The following is a 13109-nucleotide window of genomic DNA, read 5'->3' as shown; positions in this document are numbered from 1 at the left end:
ATTTTATCAGCAAGCAAAACACTGCAATCTGAAATAATCCCGAGCAGAAATCTGCCAAGAACATTGAGAAAACAGCTTTTCCTGCAGGTGTTCATGTGCTGAATCAGAAGTCAAGCCTCAGAAACAAAGAGGGAGAAAATAAAGATGTTTGTCATGCCTGACATGCCACAATTTTCATTTTTTTCCTAAAGGAGCTTTCTAAATCTTCCCCTGAAGTGTCTGTTTGAGTTTGACTGAAGGTCAACACATTCTCTTTGTGAAATGAGAAGTGTCCAATTACCCTTTGGTCAATGAAGGGACAGTTAATGAGATCTGGAGAGAAACATGACTCTGAAATAGTCAATATTGCAGAACTTGTGTTGCTATCCTGGGATCTGATCCAAACCCCACTGGGATCAAGCACCATTCCCACCCCGTGGGAGCTTGCACATCCAGCACACCCTCCTGGGACACATCAGCTTTGTTGTGACACAAAATCTGTCCCTTCTCGTCGCTTTTGTGTTCAGTGAACAATTGGGATCCACCCCTTAAATGCTCTATTTCTTCTGCCAGACTTGCTGGCAATTAGAAGTGCAATTAGGATTTCTGTGTAGCTCATAATAAACTCTGGTGGAACACAGAGTTCTCCACCGTGCTGGGAATCTGTAGTTTGGAAGATGGATATTCCCAGCCTGTCAGAGACCCAAACATAATTTTAAAGTGCAATTATCCTGAGACACTTCACGAGTTACCAGGGAATTCAAACCAGCACAATGCACTTACCTGTCCCATATCCACGTGCAGGTTTTCAGTTTGAATTTGACTGTTTCATATCCTGACTGCATTGATTAACTGACTTCAAATATTCCCTTTTTGTTGATAACAAACTCTCTAATTGAGTAGTATTGTCAGAATCTAGAATGATCTTTATGGTTGCTGAAAATGGGCAGGTGTCCAAATATCTCCCTGGAATGATTTTTCTGTTAAGTTATGGAATAACTTAAATTTCAGAATCAGGTCTGGATCTTTATCTGCTGCTGGCAGTATACATTGGTTTATGTATCAGATCCCAGAATCACAGGATCATTTCAGGTGGATAAAACCTCTGAGCACATCAAGTCCCAGCCCTGCCCCATCCCCACCGTGTCCCCAGCCCAGAGCCCTGAGTGCCACCTCCAGCAATTCCTTGGGCACCTCCAGGGATGGGCACTGCAACCCTCCCTGGGCACTTCCAATTCCTGATCCCCCTTTCCATAGGGAAATTCCTGCTGCTGTCCCCCCTGAGCCTCCCCTGGCCCAGCCTGAGGCCGTTCCCTCTCCTCCTGTCCCTGTTCCCTGGCAGCAGATCCCAAATCCCCCCGGCTGTCCCCTCCTGCCAGGGAGCTGTGCAGCAATAAAGCCCCCCCTGAGCCTCCTTAAAATAGACCCAACAATAGGAAAAAAACCAAAACAAAAAACCCACCCAAAAACAAACAAAAAAAATCAAACCGAGGTGAAATCCGTAAAACAAAGAGATTTTCAGTGCTACTCCCATTTCTCCTCACCCATTGTCTGCATCAGGTACCTGCAGCTCCATGGTGGCTCTGGTTACCAGCAGAGCAGGACCCTGCTGTCCCCTGTAGCCACAGAGATGTCACCCAAGTGCCCTCAGAGACCTGGAAGTTCCATTATCATCCCCCAAAATGTTTCTGGAACTCCCAGGTCACGCCCATTCTGCAGGCAGGGTGAAGCAGCAGCCACGTGATGTCAACGGGTGCCTTCCAAATCCCAATAAATCCCTGGGAGAAGCCTGTCCCTGGGGAAAAGAGGAGTGCCCTTGGTTCACTGCAGCTTCATCCTCCTCTCATCCTCCTCTCCACAGCAGGATTATTGTATGGCAAAAGGAGAAATTTCTCCTCCTGGCTGAGTTTCCATAGGTGAAAAGGAGAAATTTCCCCTCCTGGCTCTGTCTCCATAGGTGACTTTTGGGTGTTTTGCCTCTCTTGTGGTGGTGTCAGCAGCATCCCAGGCCAGCTGAGGGGCTGGATTCCCTCTTTTCTCCACTGGCTCTTCCCTGTTTTGCAGGCAATCCATTGAAACGGATGGGGCTGCTGGGAGAGAACACGACACAATCTGCACCAGCCTTGCAAAATGTTTCATGTCCTGAATTCCCTCCCAGAGGAAAATTTTTGCAGCCAATTAAACCAATGGATTTAAACGTGTTTGTTGCTGTGTGAATATTCCACTCAGGCATTCCAAAGGATATGGAGAATAAGACATTCTTAGGGTCTGGAAGGTGCACAGACAAAGTTCCAATTCTGGGATGATTTGAGGTCCAATACCTGCTGTCAGCTCATGACAAACCAGGCCTCCCTGAGCAAAACCAGTGCTGCCTAATGAGATATTGGATCATTAGAGGAATGTTTGTTTCCAAGGAAAAACAGAAGCAATTAATTTGGTCTCACATCCCAGAAAGTTGTTTTGGGAAAAATACCCCACACCACAAGGAGCTTCAAGCAGGAATTGTGGACTGCTGGATTGAAACCAGCTGATAGAAAACTTGGAGCCACTTAAAATTTCATCACTATTGTTTTTTGGGTTTTGTAATCATGGCTTTAATTGTTTTAAATCTATTAATGATAAGGTAAGAGATAAAAAATGGTTTAGGTTTGCTCTGAGCTGAGTCTGCTGGCAAAAGCCAGGGAGAATTCCCGGCTCATGGAGCAGGACAGAGGCTGTGAACAGAGCTCTGGAGTGTCCAGAGAAGGACAACAGGAGAGTTGCCATCCCTGGAGGTGGCCAAGGAACAGCTGGAGGTGGCACTCAGGGCTCTGGGCTGGGGACAAGGTGGGGATGGGGCTCACCTGGGACTCGCTGATCCTGAAGGGCTTTTCCAGCCCCGAGAATTCTGTGATATCACAGGTTTGGTGGGTGGCAAATCTCCTCAGGACAGAGCTTGGTGAAAGGGTCCTGAAATTCCTCATGACTTCAGCTTGCTGAGAGATAGAAAAAAAACCCAAATAAATATAAGAAGTGAATGACAAACACAAAAAGTCAGTACCTGAGTCTGGGGCCAGAGGAGATCAGCACCTGTAAGGGAAATTATTTACTCCAGCACGAAACACATCTCCTGCTTCACTCCCAGTGCCCAGACTGCAATAAATCCTGGGTCTCTGCAGCACAGGATCAATTGGGAATACCCCCTGAGCACAGAACTGTGCCTCTGAGCCTCACCCTCCATTTACAGCATTTCTCCTCCCAGTGATTGTTCCATCAGCTTTAAAAAGCTGAGCTGCATTTTTCTCGCTGCTGCAGGAAACCTGAAATGATCATTTTGAGCGCAGGAATGGCCTCAAAACCCACCATGGCCATTGAAATGTCAATGCTGCCACTGCTGCTGTTTTAAAAAAATCAAGAATCAGGAGTTGATGGAAACATCCCAAAATTTTGGCACCAAGACCCAGAACTGCAGCGTGTGCTGCCCTCACAACTCAGAGTGTCAGGCTCAGCTCCAGCGAGCAGGGACTCAGCAAAACATTGCACACCAGGAAAAACCCATGGGTGCAAAAAGGTAAATCCATTTGAATGTATTTCAAATGTCTCAGTCCAATTAATTTCACCATTAATTGAAAACTCATCAGCTACTAACCCGGAGGTGTCTGAGCTGCAGCAGAATCTGAGATGGTCACACCAGTTCATGAAGGTGGAAGGTGATGAAAGTGCCTTATGATCTGGCCACCATTTTTTAACAAGATATTTAAGGCAAAAATCATTTATTTCTTTTTTTTATCATGTGCCTCTATTTGAAAAAGAAATGGAGCATACAGATAATTAATTATTTTCTCTTCAGGAAACGAATTGACCTCAAAAAACCACAGTTTAGCTGTGGGTTAAAAACCCCTCAGTACAATTTTTTTTCTGTGCAAAGCCTCGGTCAAACCCATTTATCAACCAGCTGGTGGCAGTGTTTTCATTAGGAAAAGATAAAAGGCATCCCAGACATTTTCCAAAGAATCCACTCTTTCTGCTATTCAAGTGGGAGAATCTTCCTTGTTACTCGGTTTCCTTCATTAAAATTGGAAGGAAATCCATACAGGATATAAAACTCCTCAGTCACTGCTGCAGAATCCTGGTTTTTTACAGGTTATGGAATATTTTAGTGCCCTTTGGAGCCTGCCTGCTGTTTCTGCTGCTGGAATTCTGATGTTAGAGGGCTCCTTGCTCTTCTCTGCAAGTTAGTTCAGATCTCAAACAGAGGTGTTGGAACGAAATAAAAAAGATGACAGATTTAATCCTGCTTTCTGCCCACTGGCTTTGTGGGATTTGTGTTTGGGGAGAGAGGTTGGAAATTGCTTCTGGAAAGGGAGAGCACGGCAATATTCCCTTTTTCTCCCCACACACCCAGCAATGGCACCTTCCCATTCCTCTCCTGAATCTTAATTTAAACCAGGCCAGAGCTGTGTGCAGGAGAGCTCCATCTCTGCTCATGGTATTTATTAAAAGGTGTTAATCAGCATTTAGCATTTAGCAGGAACAGCCTGCAGCATCCAGGCCAGAAATGCCTCTCCCAAGCCCCTCCCTCCCCAGTTACCAGCAATGCACCTTGCCCTGTGATATTCCCACTTTTCCAGCCTGGAATCACAGGTACAAGGATCCTGAGGGAGCAGTGGAAGCCCTTCCCAGGTACATCAGCCATCCTGACCCCCTGACTGGAGCAACATCCCACTCCCAAGGACCCGACCCCTGCTCCCCGTTGTGCCAGCCGGGCCATCTGCACCAGCTCCATCTGCTCATGGACATCTCCAGCCTCCACAGATGTACCCAAAACTGCTGCCAAGGCATGTGGGAACACCTCCTGGAGGGCTGGGAAACACCATGCCAGAGCTAAGAGTTTTATTTTATTAAAAATAAATAAAACTCTTCTTTAGTTGCAGCTCCAGCAGGGAGCGGATCCCGACTGCTCCCGCTCCCCTCCACATTCCCCCCATCCCACCCAGATCAGTGCAGGGACAGGAGCTGCAGGGATAATACCTCTGTAGGGGATGTAATGAGGTTTGGGAAAGCTTCCTGACATCCTGGGAATACCTGCAGTGCCGTTTGGGGATGGCCTTTTGAGGTGGCAGCTCTCCAAGGCTGGCACTTCTCTCTCCTTTTAGCACCAGCAGCGCTCAAGCTTGCTTGAGATTAGCTGGAAAACAAGGAATAAACATTTGCTAACGTCAAGAAATCTGCTGGTCTTTTAGAGTCAGTGCTTTGGGAGACTGGGAGAGCTTTTTTCCAGGTTTTGCTGCAGTTTTCAGCTTGGATTTGCTTCTCCTTTCTTGTCCAGGAGACCAGAAATCAGAGCAAGTAACTCTGAGGTTAAAAATGTACAATAAATAGAAAAAAAAACCCAATCACACCTGCACATGTAATGTCAGGAAATCTGTCATGCAGCTCAGCAGAGAGGTCACAGTGACACTGGATTTGAGTGGCTCTGGAGCTCCTGGTGGCCTCCAGGGCTGGGAAGGACATGGGACATGGGATGTGTGTCCAGGTGTCCGCGTGGATGAACATCCTGGATCTGCTCCTGAAGGAGCCTGGCAGACAGCTGGCAGGGAAGGCTCCTCACTGTGACTGTCAGGAGTGATTGATTTCCACAGATCACTTCTTTCTTTATGATCTGGCGTTTTCCAAAGGAAAACTGTTTGGAGAAAAGTCCTGGCCAGCCTGGTTCCAACAGTTCTGGGTTTTATTTCATTCCTGGCCTTTATCAATACTTGAGCACAAAATTCCTGCACTGATTGTAAATGTTTGCAATAAAATTTGCCCATAAACCCCCCTAGGATACATATTTCATTATCCCTTTGTCAAGTTTAAAAAAAACCCACTGTAAATATTTCTCTGTGAATAAGTGATTGATGTTTCAATCATGTTTGGATTTGCATCCACCTTGGTGTCCTTCCCCTGTGAATATTCCTGGGAGCTGGCTGAGTGATCATGATTAAGCATTGCAGTCTGGAGTGTTTTGGGAACACCTTTCATGTTTATTCCCCAAGCCCTTCTCCATGGAAAAGCAGCACTGGTTCCCAGGGTGTGAATCAGTGGTCACACCATAAATGTGAAATCCACAGAAATCTGAAGTTGGGCAGCCAGGGAAAACAAATCCCCAAAATCTGCTGATGTTGAAGTCACAGAGCAGGACCTCACACTGGGACCATTCCCTTTGTTCACTGCTCTTTGATATTAATGCAAACACTGAATTTTCCTCTTTTTTTTGGGTATCTTTGATATTTTTTAAGCACATTTGTGCAATGGAAAGTGGTAACAAATCCAAGACGTGTTTATTTTACTTAATCTGAATGTTTTAACAACTGGCACGAAATATTCTGTATTTAGAGTCCACCTTTCCATGGAAAACAGAATTACAGAATGGGTAAGGTCAGAAGAGATCACAATGGATCATCTGATCCCATCCCAATAAATGTTCATCCTGCTAAAAGGCAGGAAAGAAAAAGATGAATCCTCACCTGGGGGAGGATTTGAGAAACAAATGGAATTTGAAGGTCAGATTTGGCTTTTCCTGGAAGCTCAGCTGCATCTGATGCTTTTGAAACCCCCACATTTCAAATGTTCCTCTACTTTTCTACTCCAAATTCTGTTCATCCAGAGCCAGTCCTTATCCCCTCCATCTCCCTGTGCTGCTTTCCAGTCTCCTTTGCTTGGATTTGTTGACGTTAGAGGGCAGTCTCCCATTTTCCTGCTTTTTTCCAAGGTTTTTTAAGCAAAGTGCTTCGGCAGGCTGGGGCTGAGGGCACAAACCTGCTCCACACAAAAGCTGCTATTTTTTATTTAAAATCTATTAGAGTTCTGGGAAATATTCTCTGAAAAACGGCTTTTGCATGATACCTGTGGAGCTGGGAGGGTGAGCAATTTGTAAAACCTCACACACATGGAATATTTCCCAGTGCAACAGTTCTCTGTGAGGAGTCCCTGATTTCCCAGCTGGAATTTGTGGGAATTAATGCAGTGCAGCCCTTCCTTGACACTGCAGGGTATTAAACCAGGGGTGGCTAAAAGGTGACCACGAATTCTGTATGATGAATATCTCCTAAATCCTCCAACCTCTTCAATTCACTTCCAAAAGTGTTTTGAGATCACAGATGAGCCAAAAAAAAAAAAAAATAGGGAAGAAAAAAAAAAGCGCCAAAGACCAAAAGTTGCTTTAAAATGTGTAGGAAAAGTGTTTCTGAATCAGCTAAAGAAATGTCTCGTAGGCAGAAACCCACAAAGCATCCAGAATGCCATTCCAACATCCACAGTGGCAAAATTCATATATCAAAGCCAAGGTGCTGTGAGCTTCCAATTTTTTTTAGGATGGCATTCATCTTTCTGACCAAAATAATTATGGAATGCTAACCTGCAGCTGCCTCAGATTTACTAGGAAAATATTACCACTTCTCCCAGCCCCAGTCACACCTAATTTAAGAAGCTGAGCTTGTGCTCATGAAAAAAAACCCAAAAAACAAAAGCAAAATGTACAGAAGTTACAGACTTTTATCTCCCCTGGAACTTTTTCTTGTGGAAGTGGCAGGACAAAAACACACCCCCAAAATGTGGGAATTAGAGATCCAGTTTAACCCTTCCTTGCTCCTCTGGAAATGTCCCTTGTGCCATCCCATGGTTATATCCATTGTTCCCATCATTAGTTATGATTTTCCCTGCAGTAATGCTGAGACAAATTAATTTGCAGTGTCTGGATGCCACACAAATTCCAAGTGGGAGCAGAAAATCCCATTGATAGAACAGCAGAAGGAAAAAGGACAAGTTCAGAATTTCGGGGTTAAGAGCCAAGTGCAGAAGCAGGATCAGTCAGAATCCTGCCCAAGGTGGCTCAGGGAATGTGGGGGAGTTTCCTACAGGAAAAGGGGAAATGTTCCCATTTTTTAATTGGATTTTTCCAGGCTCCATGTCAGGTGTGCAGCACTCCTGCCTGGAAAACTCCTGGATTTGTGTCTGCAACTCCACAGCACTGAAATATCACCAGAACAGGAAGAATCACTTCCCTCTCCCCCACTGGCAGATGAAATCCATTTTTTATTTAGAGGGAAAGAAAACCTTTTCCTCAAGGTCAGGCTTTCAGGAGTGACTGAGAAATCAGAGCTGTCAGCGACCCCGAGCAGAATCCCCTGGAGATCCAGGAGTTTGTTCCATCTGTCAGGAACGAGCACCAACCTCACTGCTCCTGCTGACCAGGGCCTCTGCTATTTATTTAACATGGAATTGAGGAAAACACACAACTGTGCTGCAATCATCAAAAAAAATAACATCAAACTATTGAGACATTGCTTGCAGTGACCGCTGGTGAATGCCAGGGATGACCCACGTGGGAACCCTTCCATTCCATGATTCCATGATAATGAGGGAGATTCATTTCTTTCCAGGATTTGCACACAAAATAAAATTTCTGCATTTGCTGGAAAAGCAGTCAAAAAAAATATTGCTGTGGAGTAAAAGCTGCTGGCAACTGGAAAGGGGCTGTGAGGAACAGCAGTGGTGTGATGGAATTATGGAATCCCAGACTGGATTGGGTTGGAAGGACCCCAAATCCCCCCCATCCCACCCCAGCCATGGCAAGGACACCTTCCCCTGTCCCAGCTGCTCCAGCCCCAATGTCCAGCCTGGCCTTGGGCACTGCCAGGGATCCAGGGGCAGCCCCAGCTGCTCTGGGCACCTGTGCCAGGGCCTGCCCACCCTCATTTATTAATAATCATTAATGAACAACCACATCTGCAAAACACTCTGCAATTAATTTGTCAAATGACAATGCCTTCAGCCATCGGACTCTTACAAATTATATATATTTTTAATGCACTATGACTAAATTAATCTAAAATGCAAGGCATTTTACCTAAATATAAAGCTAAATTGTTGAATATGCCTTTGAAAAACATCCAGCTTAGGCCAGTGACCAAACAATCCGGTTTATAAGGCAACAGCATCTATAAGATCATTAATTAAGCAGTTACAGGCTCAGAGGTACAGCCTTTGACAGGTGAACAGCACGAGGCAGGCGAGGCGAGTGCTCTGTGCCAAAACACCTGAATTCATCCTGAGAACACAGGGAAGATAAATGTAACTCATTTCCTGAACACAAGCACGTAAATGACACCTTATTTGTTGATCATAAGGAGTGATTTGTAAAGTTCAAGTACCAAAATATGCAAATTGGCACCATGCTCGACATGCAAAAGAGCAAATGGATCCTGGAGACCTCATCCTCAAACAGCTTCTGCCTAACTCTGGAAAAAGCCTCTGTGAGGAGTTCAAAAAGTGCAGCACAAACAGCTGGGAAAGCACAAAATTCAGGAAATTGAGGTGGTTGAAATTTAGGAAAATGCCAGCTTGATACAAAAATAAGGAAAATATTTGGGCTGCTCAAAGCGTTTTGGTGGCCTCCTTGAGCTGCACAAATTTGGAGTTTGTGTCTGACCAGGGCATGCAGGAGCATCCATGGGGATGATTCTTTTAGGAGCTAAGCTTTGATCCCTTCCTGCTCGGGATATTCCATGAGAAATCCAGTGACATTAGCATTAATATCTGCAGAAAGGCAAAGAAAATATCAAAACACCCCACCTTTGCTAGAGGGAAAACATCAATTTTTTTGGGTTCATAATTATCTTCTCATAGCCCAATTCCACCCACATGGGGCAATTATCTTCTCTCCTTTAAGGCTGTGTAAATTAATCAACATGATCAGTTTACATAATTCATTATATATATTTTTTCCCCATTTTTACTCACTCTTCTTTCCTCAAGTTGAGAGCCATTTGCTCTTTTAAATTAAGTGATGAGTTTTGCTTAAAAATCAAGTATAAAATACCCCTCTACAACATGATAACCATCATCTACTGATGGTGTAATTTTCAGTTATTAAAAAAGCAAAGCAGAGCTGGGGGGACCGAAATGCCTCTGGAACGATGCTGACATCACTGAGTTGAGCTATAAATTTCCACAGCATCTTCACAAACCTTGGCTTCAGCCAAGTGTCACGCTGCTAATTAAGATGTTAATGAAGACATAGAGACAACCAGAGCAGCCTGGGCTCTGAGTGGAGCTCCCAGCTCTGGAATTTGGCTGCAGTTTGGAAAGCCCAGTTAGGATTTGGGGGGTGAGGAGAGCCCTTAGGGACCAAGCACAGAAATCTGGGAGGAAGCTCTGTGAGCAGGGCAATCTCAAAGTGCTCAGAGCTCCGTGAGGTGCTCCAGGGTTGCCATAGAGACTCACCAGGTTCAGCTGACCAGGAGTGAACACAGAATATTCCAACCCTGAACGTGCCGAACGCCTGGGGCAGAACCTATGCAAGATGCTCCATCACTCCTCTTCCAGTGAGCTGGGGATGAAGTCTGGGGATGAGATCTGGGGATGAGATCTGGGGATGAGATCTGAGGATGAAATCTGGGGATGAGATCTGGGGATGAGATCTGGGGATGAAATCTGGGGATGAGATCTGAGGATGAGATCTGAGAATGAGATCTGAGGATGAAATCTGGGGATGAAATCTGAGGATGAAATCTGGGGATGAAGTCTGGGGATGAAGTCTGGGGATGAGATCTGGGAATGAAATCTGAGGATGAAATCTGGGGATGAGATCTGAGGATGAGATCTGAGGATGAAATCTGGGGATGAAGTCTGGGGATGAAGTCTGGGGATGAGATCTGGGAATGAGATCTGGGGATGAAATCTGGGGATGAAATCTGAGGATGAAGTCTGGGGATGAAATCTGAGGATGAAGTCTGGGGATGAAGTCTGGGGATGAAATCTGGGAATGAAATCTGGGGATGAGATCTGGGGATGATGTGTGGAGAGCAGCTCTCCACAGCTCATTTCTTGTCACACTGAGCCCTTACTTGCCTTCTGGAAGGTTCACACCCAAGAAGTTGAAAAGATGGTTCTCAGCTGATCACCTTTTCCATCATAACCAACCCAGTGACTTCAAATCTGTGAAGGAATTAGAAGAAAAACTCTGCCTAACACCACAAAGACAGAAAAATTGTCCTAACCCCAAAAATTGCTCTGTACCCCAGCGTGATGTTTGATATTCAGCTGTGTCATTTTTTCAGTCACCAAGGCCCATCCTCACCTCGGTTGTTCTCACCAGCCATGGCCCACTGGGGCAGGACAGTGAGCTCAGCTTGTTTCCTTAAAGAAAAAAATGTCCTGCCATGCTGCTTCACTCTCAAAAATAAATTTAAACATGGTGAGACTGATAAAAGGCTTATCTTTGACATTTTTTCAGTCTTTCCCCAAACCCTTTCAACATTTAAGCAGACAGCTCATCAATGACATTCTGCATAAATGCTCCATGGTTGCAGTAATTTTTCATGATGAATCTTTAAAGTGCCAGACTCTCTGATAAGTTAAATTTTTGATTTTCTTTATATGACAAATGGTTAATAGTTGTCTTAGAGCCTTTCTGCATGATGATTTTTATCTCTATTTTATTACAGTAATAATAACATCTAATATACTCTTTCATATCTGTCTTGTTCTTTCTTAAGGTCAAAATTATATCCAGAGTTAAAAGCAGCAAGAGATTTCTCCCTTTCTCCCTCTCGGTATTTTCAGGGAATAAATTACCATATACAGGCAAATAATAGTAAATTAGGAAACCTAAATGTGATACTTTAATATGTGCTGGGTAATCAGGAACCTGAGTATTGGGATGTCATTACAATGAGAAATTCTCAGGCTTGCAAGTTAATTAGATGCTATTACATCAGGCTATTTAATTGCCTTCCTTGCCAATAATCTGTGAAGAAGAAAAGTGTTAATTCCTCTTCTTGTCTTTGGGCAGATTTTGCTCGTTGGTGTTTTATGGGATTTGTTCCCTTCAAAGGCACAGGTGGTTTTTGGGGAGCAGAGGAGCAGCAGGTGACACGTTCTGCTCCTTGGAAGGTGCCATTCCAGGTGTGGGGATGGGATGGGATAGGATGGGATGGGATGGGATGGGATGGGATGGGATGGGATGGGATCCATGGGATGGGATGGGATGGGATGGGATGGGATGGGATGGGATGGGATGGGATAGGATGGGATGGGATGGGATGGGATGGGATGGGATCCATGGGATGGGATGGGATGGGATGGGATGGGATGGGATGGGATGGGATGGGATGGGATGGGATGGGATGGGATGGGATGGGATGGGATGGGATGGGATGGGATTGGGATGGGATGGGATGGGATGGGATGGGATGGGATGGGATGGGATGGGATGGGATGGGATGGGATGGGATGGGATGGGATGCGATGGGATGGGATGGGATCCATGGGATGGGATGGGATGGGATGGGATGGGATGGGATGGGATGGGATGGGATGGGATGGGATGGGATGGGATGGGATGGGATGGGATGGGATCCATGGGATGGGATGGGATGGGATGGGATGGGAATGCAGCTCCCACCACCTCAGGGCAGCATCAGCCCAACCCCAGCACCCAGCACAGGTTATTTTATAAATTCATTAACTTATTTATAATCAACTGATTTGTTCAGACACAGCTGGATCTGGGTAGCCACATTTCCTAATGGATGGATTCTCCTTATGGCAATGATATCACAGTTAAAAGGAGTTTAATTGCTTCAATAAATGCCAAAATAAAAGTCATTTATTCAGTAAATCTAGGGAAATCTGGTTTCTAAACTGGAATAAAAAATGGCCAAATCAAACTTGGCTGCTCCAAACAGTGATTGCTGAGCTCAGGGATGGTTCTCACAGCCCAAAACCAAGGAATCATCAATGGAAATTTATGTCTAAAGTTTCCAGAGGTAGAAACAAGTTAGAGCAAAGTAAAGGGGGAAAAAAATCCTCATGGATTTAGGAATTCTTCGTGTCCTCTGCCTCAGCCTCTCCAGCTATTGAAATCACCCTTTTCTTCTCCCAGACTCTTCCCAAATCCATCAGTCATGGCACTGTTTAGTCAAGATGGCTCAGTGAAGGCAGTTTCTTCTTTTTCAGATGGGGAAATTGAGAAGAAATTATTTTTCTCGAGTCACAGACTGAATTACTCAGCCAAGACTTGCCAGAGCATTCCCAACTTCCCAGCTTGTTCCTCAATCAACTCTTCCCACCCTCTGAACTCTTTTCTCTTTCTGTTAGGTTAGCCA

This window comes from Pseudopodoces humilis, chromosome 9 (genome assembly GCF_049639895.1).
Source record: "Pseudopodoces humilis isolate 2021_Gansu_Grassland_sample_001 chromosome 9, ASM4963989v1, whole genome shotgun sequence".
Lineage (NCBI taxonomy): Eukaryota > Metazoa > Chordata > Aves > Passeriformes > Paridae > Pseudopodoces > Pseudopodoces humilis.
Note: the sequence above shows the minus strand (reverse complement) of the source record.